The sequence below is a fragment of the Notamacropus eugenii genome, chromosome 6, assembly GCF_028372415.1.
Source record: "Notamacropus eugenii isolate mMacEug1 chromosome 6, mMacEug1.pri_v2, whole genome shotgun sequence".
In the NCBI taxonomy this organism is placed as follows: domain Eukaryota; kingdom Metazoa; phylum Chordata; class Mammalia; order Diprotodontia; family Macropodidae; genus Notamacropus; species Notamacropus eugenii.
Genome location: NC_092877.1, coordinates 115403209 through 115422615, shown reverse-complemented (window position 1 = coordinate 115422615; position 19407 = coordinate 115403209). Strand labels below are relative to the sequence as shown.

At 35.0% G+C, this 19407-nt stretch overlaps 1 long non-coding RNA gene across 4 annotated transcripts in view; it reads right to left on the bottom strand.

The window, feature by feature from the left end:
* The window catches only part of LOC140510572 (uncharacterized), a 75364-nt gene that overhangs the window by 20915 nt on the left and 35042 nt on the right, over positions 1-19407 (bottom strand). For all 4 annotated transcript variants that reach the window (XR_011969294.1, XR_011969291.1, XR_011969292.1 and 1 more), the window contains one exon: positions 15318-15419. This is a non-coding gene — a long non-coding RNA (uncharacterized lncRNA). The remainder of the gene's footprint in view (positions 1-15317; positions 15420-19407) is intronic.

Here is a 19407-nt window from a genome sequence, read left to right as displayed (position 1 = left end):
GAAACAGTGTGAATCCTTAGAGTTCCTCCTAATCAACTCTCCCAGACCAATGTATGATTGCAGACACATGTCCATGAAACTCAGTCAATTTTGAGAATGAAATTAGGAGATATCAAAAATCAAGTATATTGATGGACTAAGTCTAACTCTGCAACATTTTTTAGAAGAGATTTCTCAGTGTCTTTCCAATGAATTTACTTTTTTGAACTTAATAGCTAACTTCCACCAGAAGTAATCTTCAAAGTAATACTCTGAGATGAACTTTAAAGTGCATTTGAAAGAAATACTTCTTACTCTGAAAACACAGAATCCTTGCTTTTGTTTTAAGAGTATAAAATTTTCTATTTTAGGAAAATATACAAGAAAAATCAAGTGTCATATATACACTCAGTGAGACATCTTATTTATTTCTAATTCTACCAGCTGGTAAGATTGAAGTATGTGCTACAGTCATCCATCATATGGAAGAAATTTTATTGAATTAATAACATTTTTGTGTCATTTAAGTCACATTGCAAATATACTGCATTTGAATTTTAGATCCTTTCATAGTCTGACTTCTTCCTACCTTTAGTCTTCTCACATTCTACTGCACTTCCTTAAGTATATTCTAGAGTGAAACTGGCCTCCTTTTACCCCTTCTTATAAGAAATTTGATGCCCTGATTCCAAGTATTTTTTCTGGTTGCTTCCTGTACCTTGAACACCTTATTTGTTTCTACCTTCTGGTTTCACAGAATTCTTTCAAATCCCCACTGAAATTCTTCCTTCTACCAGAAACCTTTAGTACTTAACCTTTAATTAATGTTACTGTCTTTCCTCTGAGAAAACTGTCAAAACATCATGCATAAATCTGATTTGTACATTGTATTTGCATTTTGTCTTCTCCATTAGGTTGTGAGATCTATGAGGGAAAAAAGTGGTTTTACCTTTCTTTCAATTCCTATTGCTTTTCATAGTGCCTCGCATGTAGGAGGTTCTTAATAAATGCTTAATGTCTTGAATTGAATCTTGTTGGATTGTGACAGAACAATGATTTGGAAATAGTAAATATCTTCCCTAAGTCTTTTCTTATTTAAATTCAATGTTTCCAATTTTCTTCATCTGACCTTCACGTGGAATGGCCTATAGATCTCTCACCATCCTCATTACTTGCCTCTGAATACACTTGTACTTGTCAATGTTTTTCTTGAAGGTGACATACAGAACTAAATGTGATATTTTCTGCTTGCATTTTATGTGATTCTATTAGAATGAATATAGGAGGATTCTAACCATGCTAATACTAGACACTGGACTTCTCTCTTAAATCATTGTATAACCACATAAACTTAAAAGAACATTCTTTGTCACTTTTGATTCATTTACTCCTTTCTCTTCAACTTCTTTGGGACTTAGGGACTTCCCTGAAGAAACAAACTGATCAGTGAGACAAAAGCAGTCCTTTAATATATGAAAATTTAATTCATACAACGATGCATTGAAAATCAAAATACAAAAACCTATGAACTGTCAGAGCAGCCAAGGTATCTAAAGGCAAGGAGAATCAAGAATATAAATTGAAAGGATGCTCTTATTGTTAATGTTGCTTATCCTTCATTCTCAAAGAGGACCATGACATCAGGGAGGTGATGCCATGACTGACAAGTGAATTGGATTTAAATGATGAAGGGCTGTGCAAAATTACCAGCCTCACTTTCTCCTCTGGAGCCATCTGAATTCAGTGGTGAGATATAGATCAGAATGACTGGAGATTGCCTTGGATACAGTAACCCTGGTTGATTTAGGGAAACTAAGAGGCACAGTGGATAGAGCATAGGACTTAGAATCAAGAAGTCTTTCATTCAATTTCAGCCTTAGATACTTAGTATCTATGTAAACTTTGAGAAGTCATTTCACCCATCTGAACCTCAATTTCCTCATCTGTAAAATGAAGATAATAGTACCTACATCATAGAGTTATTATAAAGAATAAATAAGATAGTATATATATAAATCATTTAGCAAAAGAAAGTATTATACAAAATGTTAGCTATTATTGTTTTAATCCTCACTTTCTTCATTAATGTTTAGCACACTGTATGTACAGAAATGAGGTAAAGATGATCACATGAGATAATATCTTCTCCACTTTGCACATTCATGTTGCACAAAATCCTTTTTATTCACATTTCAATAGGCAGATTTGTCACTTGAGACATTAGGGGAACCCATTAAGGGCAAGGACAAGATTTTTATAGGAAGGGAGAAGGTCTCACACAGGTATGTATGTTTGGCTAACATCTTTGTTATCATTAATAGGAGAGATGTCAGAGATAGTCAAAAATGCCTTCTTGGAATTAATTTCCAACATAGAAATTTCCAGATGAGAAAGATCCCAGACATACAGGGTTCTAGAAAATAGAAAGAGCAATGATGCAAAACAGAGAGACGGGAGCTTGCCTGAAAGAGAGCTAAACAATAGCACAGGAGAATTGTGGATCTCAAAGAGACATTGACCCGACATAAGGGAGAGCGGTTTAATTATATTTTGTAGTCCACTAAAACAATCAGTACTTTTTTTCACATGAACTATTGCCTAGTTAAAAAAAAAAAAACATGACTTTTATTTGAGAAACTGATTTTTTGAATCCTGGTGCTAGACTTTAAATTTAGCTCTGTTAAATGTTGCCTGTTCAATTCTGTTTGTCATTGCAGCTTGTTAAATTTTTTTGGAGTTTAATGAATTTTTCATCTCTCAGATTAGTTCTTTCTCAGTCCATGTCATCCTCACAATGTGATATATTAAGTATGTATGTATACATAAAAATTGCCTATGAAATCCCGGATGAGGAAACATAGACTATCTATATATCTATGTATTTGTCTATCTATCTATCTGTCTATCTATCTATCTATCTATCTATCTATCTATCTATCTATCTATCTATCTATCTATGCATGTGTCTTCCTTTCTTCCTTCCTTCCTTCCTTCCTTCCTTCCTTCCTTCCTTCCTTCCTTCCTTCCTTCCTTTCATTCTTTCTTTCTTTCTTTCTTTTCTTTCTTTTCTTTCTTTCTTTCTTCTTTCTTTCTTCTTTCTTTCTTTCTTTCTTTCTTTCTTTCTTTCTTTCTTTCTTTCTTTCTTTCTTTCTTTCTTTCTTTCTTTCTTTCTTTCTTTCTTTCTTTCTTTCTTTCTTTCTTTCTTTCTTTCTTTCTTTCTTTCTTTCTTTCTTGTATCCATCTATCTATGCTGGGTAGTTCTGTGTCAGTGTCATGCATATCGAACAATCAAATCCAAAGTTCTTCAGAGAGACCTCAAAAAGATCCTTGTATATCTTCTTCTGACCTCCATGTGAGTGTTTGTTTTGTCTGAGTTCTCCATAAAATAGTCTTTTAGTTAAAGGAACATTTGGCATTCAAACAGCAGGACAAACCCATCAGAACTGTGTTCTAGGCTTTAAAGTTTAAATGCTTGGGAATTCCACTTAAAGACAACACTTTTTTCTATGAACCAAGCAAAATTTCAGAGCTCAAAGTACTTGTGAGATGTGCAAATGTGGAGACATCTCCACTCCAGATGTTCATGTGGACAATTTGTGCCTGACTTGTGGTAGAGGCTTCCATTCTCCTGTAGCATGAATGAGAACAACCAGTGCACACACACACACACACACACACACACACACACACACACACCACTGTATACACACATATATACACAAGTGTGTATGCATGTGTGTATATACATATGTATATACACATATATGTAAATATATATACATATATATGTATATCTGGTAAATCTTTCTATTTTAAAAATGTTTGAATATCATCTGTATATGTCAATTGCACATTTATTATTCTTTCTTCCCTCTTTTCCTTTTATTCCTGCAATTAACCCTCTCCTCAAATTTCATAGATAATTGGGAATTTAAAAAATCCACTATGATATTGTCCTACGAGAACAAGATTGGCAATAGTTCAAGAACACTGAGCATCTTAATCTAATAGAGGGTACTATAAGTCACTGTGTGGTGGTAAAAGTCTGTACAAAATTAATGAAGCATCACTAATCATTATAAATATATTTGTAAATTACCAGCAGGAGTGGGGAGGGGGAACCAAATTGAATTATTTGTTGCTCTTCCTTTCAGCAAGCATGTAACAACTATCTTTTCTCCTCCAAAAGAGGGGTTCGTTTGGAACATGTGTTAGCTAGTACAGAATGTAAACCATACTGATGCATGTAAATCTCAGCTATAGGTCTTCTAAATTGAGCTTATAAAATTTATCATTATGCAGACCAGTAAGCATGGTATTCCTCCAATTATTTAGGCACAGCCATCATTCTGATAGTGATGGTTTAGGAAGAATGTGTGTATGTGAGATTAAAAGTGAGCATAGAGTAACAACTTGCCTCCTGGGATTTACTGCCTAGGGCAAACTAGAATATTCCTCTGGCTTCTTGCATATCATTTGTAAAGTAAATTACTATTAAGTAGGCTTCTTTTCCTAATACGTCTATATATTTTGCCAATGTTGTTTGTATTGGAGTATATTTGAGCATATAGATGCTAGATGTCACCCTGTAATTAAACCCTAGTGCCCCCTCCTCAAAAACAATTATATTTAACTATCTTATGCTTACTTGCATGTATTCTTATGATTTATGTTATGTTGTATGTGTACAGGGTCTATTTCCTATTAAAATCTAAGTTTCTGGAGGGGAATGTTGTGGTTTTGTTTTATTTGTAGCCCCAGAACTTTGCACAGGGCCAGTCAAATCAGGGCGCCTCACAGAGGTGTCCTTATTTCCTCCTATCTTTGAATTCTTGGACAAATCTGATAATCTTTCATCTCTCTCTTAAGTCAATAATAAAAAAGTTGAATCTCACAAAGCATAGGAGAGATCATGAAAGTTCTTTACAAGAGTTCTCATTCAAAATAGTCACTGAATCACAATTTACAATGATTATTTTTGGGGGGTTCAGTCATTCAATCAGTCTTGAATCCATTGCACTTTTCTTTGTACAGCATACAATGATGATTATTTAGAATTCAGAGATGCTAAGGCACATTTTTAATAAACAGATGCAGGGTGATTTTAGCAGGATCAGAGTAACAGGTGTAATGACTACAATCATGGAAATGAAAGAATACAAAAGAATTTCAAAACTGAATAATTGTAATAACTGACTCCAAAAGCAATGGGAAGACAATGAAATACAGCTTTCCACTTAGCTGAATGATGAGAGCTCCTAAATGCAGAGTATTGCAAAGATGTCACAATAGCAATTGTGTTGTTTTTAGTTGCTGTGTTTTATTGCAAAAAAGAGTTCAATTCTGGGGAGACACAAAAGACTGTTCAGAACTGAATTTAATGTAAAGAATAGTCTCAATAAAGTCTTACATATTAAAAATAAGATTTTTTTATGATGAGGTAGTCTGTGTGATTTGATCCCATTCACACTTGAGGATGATGTATACATAGACAAAAGCTAATGAATTAATTGTTCTTAATAGTACGTAGAGAGGTAGGCCATTGAGTAAAAAAGATGTGAGTTGTGCCCTTAACTCTGCCACAATACTTGCTCTGTGGCCCTAGGCACCTAACATCTTAGTACCCAGGCAACTCTTTAAATCTTGTGCAGTTTTGTAATGATAGACTTTTCTCCATTAGACTTCCCTGTACAATGAAGTCACTGGTTCTATTAAACATGTATTTACCTCTCCCTCTCTCTCTCTCTCTCTCTCTCTCTCTCTCTCTCTCTCTCTCTCGGAGAGAGAGAGAGAGAGAGAGAGAGAGAGAGAGAGAGAGAGAGAGAGAGAGAGCATAGTGTTTATAGTATTATATATGCTTAATTGGTTTACCTCTGATTTCTATAAATATTACATTTGAAAAACATACAAAAAGTTATATTTAATTTCTCTTCCCCCAGCATCCTCCTTAAAGTAATATATGTGTGTTTACATATATATATATAATATATATATATACACATATACAAACATAGACATGTACGTATGTATCTCAGACCATACTTTTATAAAGAAAAATGCATGATGACGGTGAAACAATTTCCTGAATTGACTCATTTATGAGGGACACCAGGCCCTCTTTAAAATTAGTCAATCAATGATTATTTATTAAGAACCTCCTAAGTACCAAGAAGTATCAGTGTCAAAATTCAAGGAGCACTCATATAAGTCTTCTTTCTTAACAAAGATGCCAAGCTCCCAAATGTATCATATGTTATTAAAATCATGATCGAAACTGAATCATTAGGACTCAAAAGTCTTTCCCATATGTTCCATTGTATCCTTTAAGAGGTTTCACAAAGGCTCAGAAGGCATATAGAGGTTGGAATTTTTACAAGTGGAAGGAGTGGCTATGCCCCTGATAGAATCAAAACATTCTGATGCAAAAGAAATAGCATATTAGGCTTGTCTGAGCATATGGTAGCACTGAGTGAAAAAAAGATCTATCAATCAATAAGTCTCTGAAACTGTGCAAAGTACTGAGTATACAAAATGAAGTAAGAGATAGTCCTTGTCCTCAGGGAGCTTCCCATCTCATGAGAGAGAAATATGCAAACAATATATACAAACATGGTATAGAGAGTATAAATGTGGAATAATTAATAGAGGCAAGACACTAGAATGAAGTAGGGTTGGGAGACACTTCTTGTAATAGATGAGATTTTATTTGGAATATAAAGGAAACCAGGGAAGTCAGTAGACAGAGTTGAGGAGGGAGAGTGCTATAGTACTTCTAGAGCAAAAGAATGCTATATCAGTATTAGCAGTAACTCATCCTTTAGATTGGTTTATAGATCAACCAGGTGTGGCATCATGTACCTTATCAGACTATACCTTGGACCAGATTCTATTTCACCACATAAGATCTCTTTCTAATCCCTATTTACTCCTTCCAATTAAGTGCAAATATATTTTGACACCTTCACCATAAAGAATGTAGGTATAACAATCTTTTTTCCTTTCCCAAACCAAAACAATTCCCCTCTAAGTTTAAGGATGGTAGCATCACTTGCCAACTTAAAAGCCTTCTAGTTGGGAACTTCATAGCCACCCTGTGAGATTAACATGCTTCTATAATTATTGATTAGATATTTTGGGGCCTTGCTATAATCCAAGAGATTTCAAACCATTAAAGGAAGTACACAATTAGTTCTAGGTCTGCTGCTCTACATAAGCACAATGATTCCTTCAGAATTTCCAAAGTTTTCTATTCTACTTATAGTCTTTTATGATTCTTTGCAACTATAGGCTATGTTATGGTGGTATTCACTGTATGAATAAATGATAAAATATTAAGTGATTTTTATGTCTGGAAAGTGTAATTTCCCATGGGGAAAAAATGAATATCCCAACTGGTGAGATATGATACTCACTATTCCATTTCCTACTTCATGGGAGCCAGTCTCTTATTATATAATATGAAAGGATTTCTACAGTTGTTATAAGATAAATTATTATATATTCCTCCAACCCCAAATTAGGAACTTCAAAGTTTTTCAGTCAACAATTAGTCTTCAGAAATATTAGTCATTATTCCTTAAGTGCGTTACTCTGATATTACTTCTCATGAGCCTACAGGCCTACTTAAACACCACAAGGGCTTTCATTGAACTATAGAAGTAACAAACAATAATGTGTCTGTCTCAGAGACTAGTGTCCTTTATCTTACATCTAGATACACACCTACTCACAGATACAGTTTCTCAAAAGATCAATTCATCCAACATTGTCATAGGGCCATTCTCTCACAGGCAGTACCAGTTTTCTCCATTCACTGATCTCCTACAAAATGACTGGAGAAGAATGAGACCATATGATACAAAGAAAAGAACTAGTCATTTGACTCTACTTTTAAAGTGTGGAAACACTTTTTTGAGAGTATGGTTACCCAGTATTTGTCCATATTGATTAGAAGTACTTGGAGCACTTTCATATTGCCTAAAAGTGTCAACTTTATCAGATTCACTAGGCTTTAGTTTTAGTAGATTCAGCTTTACAATCAACAGAAAACTTCCATCTCAGATTCAAATTAACGGTCCTTGGTGTGGTATAACTAGAGTATGGAGCACTCAGCATAATGCCATCAAAGAACCTCTGGAAAAACAAAAGATCAGAGAAAAAGGGGGTCATCTATGAGTTGGGAAACTTTGTTTAAAATTCCACCTCTGATATATATATATATATATATATATATATATATATATATATATATATATATATATATATATATATATATATATATATTGAAAATTACAATATGTATACCCAGTGAATCAGCCACCTTGACTTTCTCTGCCCCATAGACTTTATAGACTCAGTATCTCTAGGTCTTATTCAGTAGTAATATAAGAATCCATCTTGACTCACAATAATGAAAGAGATTCAGTCTTCAATCAACTCTGTCACTTTTATTCAAGTGAGAGCTTTCTAGAAAGTTCAATAAACATTTCTGATAAGCCCCAAATTTATATATCCTAACTTGTATACATCTGGAGGCTACACTTTTTTTGTTCTTTGTCATAAGAATAAACGGATAAATAAACAAATGAACTTCCATTGCCATCTGTAAGTCTATCAAATTCAACACTCCCAGAACTTTTCTAAATTTTCATTTCCCTTCAGAGAATCATGATCTTTTCATCTTTATAATCAGAAAGGTTGTCACCTTTGATTTAAATCTTTCTTTGTTCTTCTTCCTTCCTCCTTTCAGATCATAAATGGGAAGTTGACAAGTGTTTTTGTCCTTGTATTTATTTGCACAAGCTCTTGAATGTTTATTCTCTCTTATCACATACATTATTTTTGCTACAGAATTAGTCCCCTGGAGGAGCAAAGTTCAGATAGCAGATCAAAGGCAGAGACTCTCCTGAGCTCTCCAAAATTCCCCTCAAAACAACTTTAAAAGAAGAAAATAGTGCTTTTGCCCTCTCACAGACCATAGTGCAGAGTATTGACTACCTCTGAAAAAAGTACCTTGACAAACCTGAAACTTAGGATACTGCTCTCTCTACCCTGGGATCACAGCCTAATTGGAACAAAAAGTTAAAAGTCAAGAAATAGACTGGGGGGAGCAGGGTTCCCCCCCCCCCCCAGCACTAGCCCCAAGCAGCAACAGTGGTGGTGGCAGCTGCAGTGTCCATCTGTGAAGCATCTGGCCTGAAGCCCCTGGGGGAATTGAGCAGCTGATCTGAACCACAGCCCTGAGTGGTGGCCCTGCTCCCACCTAAAGTCCCTGGGGGAATTGAGCAGTTGATCTGGAAGGGTCCTGAGGTGAGAAGGAGCACTAGGACCCTCCTCTTGACAAAGGATTCAGAAGTCAAGTAATTGACTGTGAAAATGCTCAAAAAAGGGGGAAAAAATAAAACCATAAAAGGTTACTTTCTTGGTGAACAGGTATTTCCTTCCATCCCTTCAGATGAGGAAAATAAATGCATACTGTCAGAGGAAGTTAAGTTTTCTGCATCCACTACCTTGAAAATGAATATGCAATGGACTTAGGTCATGGCAGAGATTGAAGACTGAATCAATAGCTTGCTAAAGGAGACCCAAAAAATGCTGAAGTAAATAACACCTTTAAAAATGAACTAACTCAATTGGAAAAAGAGGTCCAAAATGCCAATGAGGAAATGAAGGCTTTAAAAAGCAGAATTAGCCAAAGGAAAAGGAGGTTCAAAAGCTCACTGAAGAAAACAGTTCTTTAAAAATGAGAGTGGAGCTGAGGGAAACTAATAATTTTATGATAAATCAAGAAATTACAAAACAAAATCAAAAAAATGAAAAAAATATAGAAGATAATGTGAAATATCTCATTTGAGAAACAACTGACCTGGAAAATAGATCCAGGAGAGACAATTTTAAAATTATTGGACTACCTGAAAGCCATGACCAAAAAAAGAGCCTAGACATTAACTTTCATGAAACGATCAAGGAAAACTGCCCCAATATTCTAGAAGCAGAGAGCAAAACAAATATTGAAAAAATCCACCAGTTACTTCCAGAAAGAGAGCCGAAAAGAGAAACTCCTAAGAATATTGTGCTCAAATTTCAGAGTTCTCAGGTCAAAGAGAAAATATTGCAAGCAGCTAGAAAAAAAATATTTCGATTATTATGGAAATATAATCAGAATAACACAGGATCTGGCGGCTTCTACATTAAGGTATTGAAGAGCTTGAAATAGGATATTCCAGAAGTCAAAGGAACTGGAATTAAAACTGAGAATCACCTACCCAGAAAAACTGAGTATAATACTTCAAGGGAAAAAATGGTCATTCAATGATATAGAGTACTTTCAAGCATTCTTGATGAAAAGCCCAGACCTGAAGAGAAAATTTTATTTTCAAACACAAGAATCAAGAGAAGGATGAAAACGTAAACAGGAAAGAGAATCGTAAGGGACTCTCTAAAGTTGAACTGTTTACATTCCTACATGGAAAGATAATATTTGTAACTCTTGAGACATTTCTTAGTACTTGAGAAGTTGGAGGGATTATTTGCACACACACACACCATAGGTTGAGTTGAATCAGAAGGAATGATATCTATAAAAAATAAAATTAAGAGATGAGAGAGGAAGATATTGAGAGGAGAATGGGAGAAATGGAATGGGGCAAATTATCATTCATAAAAGATATAAGAAAATTTTTTTTCAATGGAGCAGTAAAGGGAGGAGGTAAAAGGGGAAAAGTGAACTTTACTATCCTCACGTATGGCTTAAGGACAGAATAATATACATACTCACCAAATTTGGTATGAAAATCTATTTACACTACAGGAAAGTAGGGGAGAAGGTGACAAGTGTTGTGAGAGGGATGATAGAAGGGAGGGAAAATTGGAGAAGGGAGTAACTAGAAGTAAACACTTTTGGAAAGGGCCAAGGTCAAATGAGAATATAGAATAAAGGGGGGACCAGGGTAGGATGGAGGGAAATATAGCTAGTCTTAAACAACATGACTACTATTGAAATCTTTTATAAAATGACACATATATAGCCTATACTGAATTACTTGCCTTCTCAGTGGGGATGGGTGGAGAGAGCAGAAGCGAGAGAAGTTGGAAGTCAAAGTGTTAGAAACAAATGTTGAGAATTGTTATTGCATATAACTGGGAGATAAGAAATATAGGTAATGGAGCATATAAATCTGTCTTGACCTACAAGAAAAGAGAGAAAATGGAGATAAGGGTAGGGTGGTGACAGAAGGGAAGACACACTAAGGGAAGGGGTAATCAGAATGCAAAGTGTTATGGGGTAGGGGGAGGGCAGAGCTGGGGAGAAAAATTGGAACTCAAAATTTTGTGGAAATGAATGTAATAATCAAAAAAAGAAAGAAAGAAGGAGAGAAAGAAAGAAACAAGGAAACAAAGAAAGAAAGAAAGAGAGAGAGAAAGGAAGGAAGGAAGGAAGGAAGGAAGGAAGGAAGGAAGGAAGGAAGGAAGGAAGGAAGGAAGGAAGGAAGGAAGGAAAGAAGAAATAGACTGGGAAAAACAACAACAGAACCTGGCCATAGAAAGTTACTTCGGTGGCAGGGAAGATCAAACTCAAATTCAGAAGAAGATAACAATGTTAAAATAGTACATGCAATACCTCCTTAAAAACTGTTAATTCATCTCACACACATACCCTCAAAAAATTCCTGGAAGAACTCATTTTTTTTAAACTCAAAGAAGAGAGGTAGAAGAAAAATTGGGAAAAGAAACAATAGCAGATTGGGAAAAGGGCACAGATAATACTGAAGAAAATAACACTTTGCAAAACAGAATAGGCTAGATGGCAAAAGAGGCACAAAAATCCACAAAAGAAATGAACTCATTAAAAAGCTGAATTGGCCATGTAGAAAAATAGGTACAAAACATCACTACTTGCCCTTCTTCCATTTTGTTAGTGTACATTGTGTGTGGAGGTCAGAGGCAGCAGAGCCCTAGGGGAGCTCCCCCAGGAGAGCTGGGTCTTAAGTGGCTTCAGTTGATTTGAAAGTGCTACACCTTTCATTCAGCTTCAGTGTCCCTGCCAAGGTGTAGAGGACCTCATGGCATATCCCTTTATGCAGCACTGCATCTGTCTCTTGGTCACCCATCAGGTCTTACCCTTAACTGTAATTGGCAGCCTAAGGCTGCTGCATGGCTGGAGCTAATATAAGGTGAGAAGAGGGAAGGTCACTTGGCCAGATCCTCAGCTACAGCCTTCCCCCTTCTTGTCCTTGAGATTGGAACCCTTCTGCCATTCAGATTTCAACTCCAACCACTCGTAGTAGGAAATATCAACCAAAAGGAGGCCTGCAGCCTGAAAGTGGTGCCTGGCCATAACAAAATGGCCCAGCAGATATTTGCTTCAGCTGATGAAATTTGGGAACTCCCAACCAAGAAACACCAACCTCTTGGCACCAGGGGACAAAGTCTGAGTTCCAGTTGGTTGAGCCAGGTGAGGTGCCAAAAAGTCCTTCATGGGCAGAGGCTGATTGTCCATGTCAAGTACCAACTCAGCATCCAGCTCCCAGCCATATTGAGTGGTCTTTCCAAAATGGGCCTTGTCAGTTCTCCCTAACTACCTTTTCAATATATCCTGCAGATCTTTCTGCATGAGTATCATCTTCCTGGATGTAGGTGCTCGGGGGCCACTGCTGGCAGGAACAATCTGGTGTACACAGGGTGTTCTAGTTGAGTGGTGGTATTGATGTGGAATCAGTTTCTGGAAGGTTCTTTGGTTCTGAGTTGTTTTGCCATCTAGAAACTAGCTATTAAAGTCCTGGCAAAGAATTTCTCGAAACTGTGCCTTCTGTACTTGCTATCGTATACACAGGGACCACACCACATCAACATGCAGGGTAGGGTTCCATTTGGCCAGTTCTGTTTCCAGCTTCTTGTGTACCAAACTGGAGAACTGCTCTTCTTGATCAGGTTGGAAGTTCAGGAGAGCAAATGCCACGATCATAAAAAGCAAGAAAATTTAGAGCTCAAAATTTTAAAAGATGAATGTTAAAAATCATTTTTACATTTAATCAGAAAAAAATAACCTACTTGTTTACCTACCTTCATTTTCTTTCCTATCTTAGCTATCATCCATAAAACTGCAAATGTGTATTGATAAAATAAATATCAGCCTATGATACAGATCCTTGAGCCCTTTGAAAAGAAATCTTCAATAACTTTCCATTAGCTTTAGTATCAAATACAAAATGTGTAACTTCGTATTTAAAATCTGTGATTATTGTTCTATCAATTTTTCCTATTCTTCTGAACTATGCACTTTCCCTTACCTTCTGACTGGTCTGTTGATTGTTTCCTACACACTCCATTTCATCTATTGCCTCTACAATTTTGTATGAGTCATGACACATAGGATGAATGGGCAGTGAACAAGAACTAGACCTTTGAAGAGGATGTCACACAATATTCTTCTTAGTATTTAAGAGGTACCCAAAGCCATTATGATAAGGTATTTCACTGATTTATTCACTATGAACTCTTTTACCTAAATTACTTCCATTCCTCCCCTCCCCTACCCTGAATTTACCCCTCACAATGCAAACTTTGTTGATTGTTAGAAGAAACTCAGGGTAAGTTGAAATTTACCCTATGGTCAAATTTAACAACAGGTATCTAGCTGCCATAGTACCTTCTTTAATCACTGAGTGTTAAGAGTTTATAACTGGTTGTCTTCCCTAAATCTCTGCACTGATAAACCTTTCTGGAAACTTGGAAGAGAAGGTCTTTTCTCCATGACTTCAAGTGATAGAGTCCTCTGACCTACTACCTTCATACGTTTTTCTTATTATACAATAACACTTTGCCACCTTGTTTTTTTTCAACAAATCTGTCAACTACAAATATTAATAAAATTATTGCTGCTCAGTTATTAACAAGAATAAATGAAGAGAATAATGACTAGAATAAACAAACTCATAGTCAAGGGGGAAGCCGTCAAGTTGAAGTAAAAGAGAAAGGATACCAACTGAAGGATCTGATGCATACTATGTGTTCTCTAGAACTTGTAGAAGCTTTCCATTTACACACTCTCTTTGAAGCATTACCTCACATTCAAAGGAGGTATGCTAGAGTCTAGCATACATAGATGAAAGGATTCTCTTGGATTTCGTACTGATACTGACATAATGGAGCACAAGATTTGTGCATGTGTGTGTGTGCATGTTGTGTGTGTGTGTTGCTTCTCCAGAAAACAGAAAAAAAAGAAAGAAAAATGTCATGAAGTAAACCAGAACTTTATTAAGGCTTCTTTTAATTCTTTTCATATAATTCCTGCATTGACCCAACTTTTCTATAACAAGAAATTTTATAATGACTTCTACCTCCCTTTTTACCCTCCAAACTCTGGCATAACATAGGATGTCATTCTGATTACTTTTTCAACATAAGGAGAGCTCTATCCTTTTAGCCTTGTTAATTGAGCTGGTCATTTAGTACTCCTTGGCTCTATTTTTGTAATGGGTAGGAATGGTACAAAATTGTCTATTTTATTCAAAATTTCACAATGATTATTTTTGTGTTCTAGCAGAGAAAATCAAACAGTGGAACCATTAAAAGAGTAGCAATGTATAGTCATTTTCCTGCTTGCTCCATACTATTATTCCCATTTTACAGGTGAAGAAATTGAGTTCAGAGAAGATGAATTCTTGATATATGGACAAACAGTAAATATCAAAGTTAGTATTTAAATTTAATTCATTAATTCTTAATTTAATATTCTAAACATTATATGACACAGTTCCTAAAAGAATATAAATATGTTAAGTGGAAAAAGAATCTAAATTTTGGAAAGGTGATCACATGGCTTCTACAAAGATTATTTTAATTCTACGAGCCCCAGAGTACTTCCTTTCATAGCTCTAGTAAGACAGTCCAAAGTATCTAAATGTTATGTGGATCTATAAAAAATATATAAGAACAATAAATTATCCTAATTGACAGGGCAGCTAGATAGTTCAGTGACTAGAATACTGGGCCTGAAGTCAAGAAGACTCATTTTCCTGAGTTTAAATCTGTCCTCAGACACTTACTACCTGTGCCATCAAGTCACTTAAGCCTGTTTGCTTCAGTTTTCTCATCAATAAAAATGAGCTAGAGAAGGAAATGGCAAATCACTCCAAAATTTTTGCCAACAAAGCCGCAAATAGGTTCACAATGAGTCAGACACAGCTGAAATGACTTTGCAACAACAATAAACTATAACCAAATTATCATAATGGACAGATTGAACTTGTAAAATATCTCAAAATCTAGAGACCTAGAGAAAGAAATTCAAACTCCAGGGGAACAGAATATGGTTCATTTAATCTCTATTGACCTACCTGTTGCATAAGCTATCACTCAGATGTTTTCATGAAAACTGCACAAGGTGACTTTATATCCCAGTATGCTCATCATATAATGCTGTCATTTTATTCACCTGTCTAGCAATCCAAAAGACAATTTTTTTAAAGTATTAGCTGGATATTGATATATCCTAGAACTATCTCTGTATAAACTTAGTTAAAGAGGAGAATAACATAATGGTGATGTCATTGATATTATCATTATGACTATTTTTATATCATTGTCATCATGATTATCTTCATGATCATCACCATCATCATCATCATCATTAGAACTCATTAAAGATTCTCCAAGGTAATGAACATGGTATTTCAGAATTACATTGTCTGAGATAGTATTTTTTAAAGCGTATTTCTCTTCCCCATAGTGATTATTAGAATAATAAAAAAGTACAAGAGACAGAACCTTTGTTTTTTTCTATATTAAAAAAAGTCATCACTGACATTGATTTTTATTGCTAAGATAAACACTGATGTTCCTAATTTAAACTATGTGTCAAGACAATAAATTTGGATGTTTGCACTCTAGCTTTTAAAAATATAATAGCAGAATTTATACTATTGTCAAGAAAGATATAAAGATATTAACACATATATTCAAATACTCTCTCCATGGAAACCTGCAGAGATCTATAATAAAAGAAACCTGGATGTTATTGCACTATGTAATTATTTCTATTGCAAGAAAAGATGACTTACGTGATATATTCCACATGAGAAGAGCTTCTGAACTTTTTAAAAATTTTTCTTAGAATAATTTTATGATTCTATCTTATATTCAATCTTATATTAACTGATTTGGGAAAATAAAAACATATTTTGAATAGAAATCTTAATGGAAACATGAAAATCTGGTTTTGACATAATGCCTAAAAAAGAAATTTTCCTTAATAATATAAATACTTTCTATTTATCCTTAATATTTGTCTTAAAAGTTTCAAGGAGTGTCAGGTAATGGTCATTATATCATTTTATCATTGTAACATTTAAATTTTGCTTTACTTTTCTCAAAAAAAGACATGTCCAGAGGTCCTTTAAAAGTCAAGGAAGCTGACTGCAATCTACAAACCTGGCTTAGCAGTCATTCAACTCTGTCCATTAGGAGTGCATACTGAATAGTGAGCAAGACTTGAAATAAGGAATATTTGAATTCCAATTAACCACCAGCATTTTCTGCTCTTGAGGCAATGACCTGTTTGAGTCTCACTTTTCTTGTCTTTAAAATAAGAGTAAGAATAACAGTGAAATCTCTCTCATGAAGTTGTTGAGAGGCTGAGACATGATAATATCTATAAAGGTTTTGCAGAGCTGGAAGTGCTATATAAACGCCAGCTATTATTAATACAAACAGGACATCAATATGTTTTTGATAAATGAAATACCTTTATTTCCACTTCTCAACCCTTAATGGCTTGTATACAATAGAACAGCTTACTTATATATGTTACTTTAAAATTTACAAAGCATTTTCCTCCCAGCACTGCTGTGAGGTATGCAATGTAAGTATGATTAATCTAATATAATAAATGTGGAAAATAAAGGATAGAAGATTTAAATGACTTGACTTAGGTCAAAGAACAAGACTCAGCACTTGGTTGCAAACACAATTATCTCTACCAATATTATGTTAGAGATGAATAACTTTGAATGCTTTGTCTAATGAATCAACAAACATTTAATGACTGTTTATTGTAGAGAAAGCATTATGTCCAAACTAGTGGCTGCAAAGGGTACAAAGAAATATATGGCTGAAATTTTTTCCATTAAGGAGCTCGCAAACAAATTGGATGTTGAAGGCATAAATATGGAAAATAGAAAGCACCAGTAGAAGACAACAACAGAAAATGCACAGTAATACACAAATATATATTCTTCCTATAGAATTTACTTGAAAAAATATCTGCGTCCTCTACAAGTATCATAGTATCTGACATACAGTAAGTAACATGACAACAAAAATTTGTTAAGCACTGTATTTTGTTCTGTTCCAGGCTATGTGCCTGGCACTGGCTAAGTGATGGTATAAGCAAAAAGAAAAAGGTATTTCCCTTAAGGCTCTTACACTGCAATGAGAGAAGATAACTTTTAAAAGGGAACACAAAAGAGAGACTGGGAAAGGACAGGTGAAGGGGCTGGGGATGGCAGGTAAATATTCCAAGGTGGGTAGGCCTCAGGTAGAAAGGAAAGTTCCAGGGTGAGATTGTATATTTGAGAAATGTTTATTTCATGAATGAATAATTAGTTGCCAAAAATGCTATTAAAATAAAGTTTTGTGGGCAGAGCCATGATGGTGGAGTAAAAACAAGGACTTGCCTGAACTCTACCAAATTCCCTTCCAAACAATGTTTAAAAGCTGCACAGGGTGAATTCTGGAGTTGCAGAACCAACAAAATGACAAGGTGAAGTATTTTTCCAACCTATGACAATTTAGAAAGTCTGCAAGAAAGTTCTAACTGGGGTGAAAATGGAGCTTAGTCTAACTCAGACCACACTAGAGCAGGCTATACCCAGGTAAGTCAGCAGTGGGTCTTGGGAAACTATTAGGGCATAAATGGTAAAGAGATTGGACAAGTGGTTAGAAACAAATTACATGGAACTTTTTGTTCACACTAGGAGCAAGATTCTGTTGCACTCTCCAGATGTAGTTCTGGGACACAGTCCCCAGGAAAAGAGCAATATTAGCAGGAGTAGGGATGCTTATTACAGTTCCAGCGTAGAAAATACTGCTTGTGGTCACTCATAGACAGGAGCTCAGTCTAGGTAAGCAGTGAGCCCACTTCTCCTTAGATCATGTTACCTTGAAAGAACTGAAAATTTATAGAACCTCAGAACTAGCTCTGAAAACATCAGCATGAATAACCTTAAGCTTAGGACATCCATCAATGCCATGATGCTGAGAGCATAGCCCAACTGTGACATAAAGTTTAAATTAAAGAAATAGCCTGGAAAATTGAGCAAATAACAACAACAAAAAAGAAACTGATTAAAACAAGTTACTGTGGTGGATGAAAGATGAAATGACTAAGGAAAGCAAAGTTTTAATCAAGTATATCTATTTCTTAAGCAATGAATGCTAACTGACAAAAAAAAAAAACAACAGACACACAAATTAAAAACAAACAAACAAACAGAACCAGACCTCTTTTTCCTAGTCCTGGACTCTGAATGGAAGGGATGATAGACTTTTATATATTAAAATAATAAATCAAATAAGCCAATTAATTAAAAGAAAACAATACAACATTAGGTAATGGGATTTCTAATTGCAGGAAAGATTACAAACCTTCAAAGGCAGGAGGAGCAGAATGAACAGATATAATTCTATGAATTCAAAAATAAAAGGATGTGTTCCAATCCCACTAAATGTCTGTAAACAATGAAAGAAACTTAGAAATAATAATTGATTGATCAGCACAGGTCCAATTTTCAAATACTACATATGACTTACTTGAAACCTACAACTGAAAGAAAACTCCTTGCATCAATCTTTGGATCTAACTGGGTTTCTGGTCAACGTAAACTAGGTCATTAGTTAAAGATTTCTAAGCAGCATGTAAGGGAGGCTCAATTTCTCAGCCACATAGAGTTGTATTCAAACAATAGAATAAGATTTTCTCTCAATTTCCATAATTAAATAAAATTATCTTATAGTGTAACATTTGGAGTTAACCCAGAATTGAATATAAAAGGAAATGAACTAGTTCTAGAACTGAGTCCTACAGCTATAAGGAAGGCCAAACATAAACTCCAAAGAAGACAACAATGTCAAAACAGCTACATGAAATATCTTTAGGAAAAATGTGACTTGATCTCACTCCCAAAGCAAATTTCTGGAAAAACTAAAAAAAGATTTTAAACATATTAGGAAAACTGGGGAAAAAAATAAGTGATACAAGAAAATCATGAAAACAGTCAACATCATGGTAAAGGAGACAAAAATACTGAAGAAGAAAAAAACAGAATAGACCAAATGGTTAAAGAGGTACAAAAATCCAATGAAAAGAAACATGGAAAGACTTGCACAAAATAATGAAAAGTGAAATGAGCAGAAACAAGAGAACATTAC